A 4,310-nucleotide genomic window follows, 5' to 3' on the forward strand; every position below is an offset into this window, starting at 1 on the left:
TTAGTATTGGTATCATATGATGGACAATATTTTTGATGAAAGGATACATTACTATCATGATATATACACAAGGACAATAGTAGTTAGATAAAAGGATAATTAATAACACACATCCCATAAGTATGTTGTAATGAATGTTCAAAATAGATCATAAATAGAGTGCATCATAGTAGTAAATATAATTCATAACACATGAGGTAAGACATGTTAGTAACATTCCAAGGGTATGATATGCTAGTTTCATATTTCATTTCAGATTTACTAGCAACATTGTGGAATGTTGCCAATAATTTCATTTTAGATTTACTAGAAACATTCCATAAATTTCATCTACATATCTACATATGTCTAGATCAATTTCATTGACCATATTTATATTTGTCATCATATTTGAAATGTCAACAAAATTCACTACAATGATATTTCATAGGAGTCCATTCTTTTAACACACTTGATGATATGTCACTCTCGGTAGCTCAAGTATCTATCCATGTAGCTCAAGAAGATCAACTAAACAACCAAGTAGCTCAAGCACACAATAAGTAGCTCAAATAACTCAACTAGACAACCATGCAACTTACCCAAAAAAGAAAGTAGTTAATGAAGAACTAATGAATGCTTAGCAGCTTGATAAGAATTTCATTCCAATTCATCATTTATTTGAGTAATCCCTCAATGTTTAACTTTATATAATGTTGATTATCAACCTTTGATACCAATGACAAAATATTGATATTAAACAATGACTATGTTTGTGCAAAACCCTAAGAAATTCCATAGTAGGGAGATAACAGAGATGAAATGTACCTAGTAAAGCTCACCTATAGAAATCTTGTTTCTTAGTCAACCACTTCAACTTATCATGAATCAAAGAAACAACCATGTTGATGAATTAAATAAATAATGGTGGCTGGATTTTTGTGAATCATGTTGTATGAATGAGTTTTTAGCTTGGTACCAAAGAGTCTTAGCGGGTGGGAATGATTTTTGGGAATATTGATTTTTGTAGTTAATTTCTACCCAAATAAACCCTTATAGTCATCCATGATTATTGTTGATTATGGAATTAAACTCAATATAAAATAGGTCTTTGATTTCTAAATAATGTTGATTCTTAATTATTATTTTATAGTCGTGCATGATTATTGATTATGGAATTCAACTTAATATAAAATAGGTCTTTGATTTCTAGATAATATTGATTCTTAATTATTAGTCTTTTGTAAAATGGAAAGATTCTTATAAAATGATTATTTTTAATATTAGAATTTCTCTTTTTTATTATTGAATTTTAAATTATTTTATTAGAAATTTATATTTAAGAAAATTAAAATTTAAGAAAAAGAAATATCATTAAATTATAAAAGGAAAACATCAAATAAGTATAAAATGGATCCATCAAATTATAAAATAAATTTTACCAAATGATTAAAACATGTATTCAAATAAAAAAAAATTAGGTAAGTTTTTTTGGCATTGTGAATTATTGAAACCATCCATTCAAGTTTATTTCCCTATAATTAAAAATGTCGATTCAATTCTAATTTTTAAATTTCTTATTTTAAATTTTTATTAATATATTTTTTACTAATATATAGTAAATATAATCCCTTATGGTAATGACCTTGTAGTGTGATAGTGTGTCTTGATCTCGAATATATGAGGTATTATGTTCAATTCTCAGTTGTGTTTAAAATGATTAATGCTCACTGATTGGAAATTGATTAATGTTTCCCATATACATGATAGTCCTAACATACAAATGAGTAATTATTAGTGACTAATTATCCAATCACTTATTTATTTGTTTATTTGATAGCTAATTTAGTTGTTTGTTTGTAGGTGACTAATTATGTAGTCAATTATTTAGTCACCTATAGTTGTAAAGGAAAAATAAATAGTATAATATGATCACTTTCAGTCACATGAATAAATATTTTCATGGTGTGACTAAAATTTTTAGTCACATAGTCACATATTTTCCAAAATGTACTAGTGGTAACACTTCAAAAAATTCTGAAATACTTCACTAAGGGCTCATGTCCAAACTATAATTCATAGGAAGCCTTGTGTGTACCTTTTATAATCTACACTTTGTTGTTTTGTGTATTTTTTTTGTATTGACTACTTCTCTCCAAAATATCTTTGATACATCATGACTCTCACTTCTATTACAAACCTATCTCTTCTTCTAGAAATCCTTTTTTTCCCAAGAGTCTTAGGTGTTGATAGATATCTCTTAATATCACTCACTTCACAAAAGATGTTAAACTCATTTGAGGTAAATTATCGACCTCTATCTAATCTTAAACATTTAATCTTCACTCCAAATTCATTCTCAACTCTATTCTTAAACAACTCAAAATTCTCAAATACCTCACATTTTTCTTTAAGTAATTCTACCCATATCATCCTAGCAAAGTCATCAACAAAAATCATGAAATATGTTTCACCATAGAATCCTCTTGTTTGATTAGGACCACTCAAATCTGTGTGAATAATCTCCAACATTTTTGTTGTAGAGAACTTCTTGCTAGGAAAAGAAATGTTATTATGCTTACTCATAATAGATTCTTTGTACACAACATTAGTAGGCTTCACAATTTTAGGTAAATCTCTGTTAGAAAATTTACTACTAGCCTTCACAATATTATCAAGGTTTATTTTATAAAAATTTCTATGCTACAATTTTTTTTTTATCTACCTTTATAACCATACATGTAATCCATTTAGGGTTCATTTGAAAAATGTTACCTTTGGATCTTGTACCAGTGTCAATCATCTTACCATCTTTATCCTTGATAATGCATGTCTTCTTTTGAAATTGTAACTAATATCCCTTGCCAACCAACAATACAACACTCAATAGGTTATTCTTTAATCCATCAACAAAATAAACATCATTAGTATTAGTCTTTCCATCAAGAAATCTTATTCCCTTGATATGACAAGATGCATTGTTACCAATTTTGAGAATCATCCATCATGATGACTAAACTTTAAAAAAATTATTCATGTCACTAGTCATATGATGCAAAAAACCACTATATATGATTCAATAATTTTTATTTTGAACCTATGAAACTAGGGCTTTCTCTTCTCTGACTTCTTCTTTTATAGCTAAAAATACTAACTCATCATTCTTGATTAACTTTTTCTCTCTTTTAGTATACTTAGAAGAATAATGACCAAATTCATTACATGTCTAATATTTAAAGATTTTCTTATCATATGGTTCTCTCCTTATAAGAAGGGAAATTCCTTCTTAAATTCTTCTATCCTCCTCATATATGGATTTTTTTTCTTCTAGCATAGTCTCCAATAGTGCTTGCACTTCTTCACAAGGAAGTGTGGATGCTTAATGTTCTAATAATTGTTTCTACTCTTGGAAATTCTCCTATTTTTTTTAAGTTCACTTCTACTACTTCTAATATTCCAAGAAGAGTCTCTATGGTAAACTTCTTAGTGTAAGGTATCATTATCATCTGTGATGTCTACCTGAATGGTGGTGTCAAAGTTTTCAAGATCTTCAATACAATATTATATTTAGCTTTAGATCATTTTAAATACTTAATTCTTGCAAAAAATTTTGATATTCTACCTATATAACTTCCTATAGATTCGTCTTTCATCATCCTAGCATCTTGAAACAAACATATCCAATTCTGTAATCTGATTCTCTTAGTATGCACACCACATTCAAAAGTATATTCTAAAGCTTTCAAAATGTCATGAAATGTCTCTAAGGATTTTACCTGACTATATTCAATTTTAGGAAGAGCTAACAATAATTCTTCTCTAGCAATAATATTGCACATAAATAGATCTCTTTCAACTTCACTACATTCTTCAAGTTTCTTTATTCCACAATCTCCTTTTCATTATTTTTTCACAAGGAAATATCCTAGACCCATACATAGAAAATGATTCTTCATCTTCTCTTTCTAGTTTTCATAGTTAACTCCAATGAGCTTTGGGATTTCTTTTCTAAAATGACCTACCTTATATCTTCTTAAGTTTTTAAGGTTTTCCTTTAAAGACCTGATGCTCTAATACTGATTGTTAGAAAGTAATGCCCACCAAAATAACTTAGAGAGGGGAGTGAATTATTTATCTAACTATAATAACATTTATCAACCTTATTAATCCTTAGCCATGTGAACAATATAACAAGCAACCATAAGAAGATACACATACACAATAACACCAGATATGTTAACTAGGGAAATCCTTGATTAGAGGGAAAACCCTAGTGAGGATGATACCCACAAGATGACATACTAATATAAGAGTTTCTTGTAGGAGGATGG

Source organism: Cupressus sempervirens, chromosome 8 (assembly GCF_028749045.1).
Source record: "Cupressus sempervirens isolate cs-2001-9-10 chromosome 8, ASM2874904v1, whole genome shotgun sequence".
Classification (NCBI taxonomy): domain Eukaryota; kingdom Viridiplantae; phylum Streptophyta; class Pinopsida; order Cupressales; family Cupressaceae; genus Cupressus; species Cupressus sempervirens.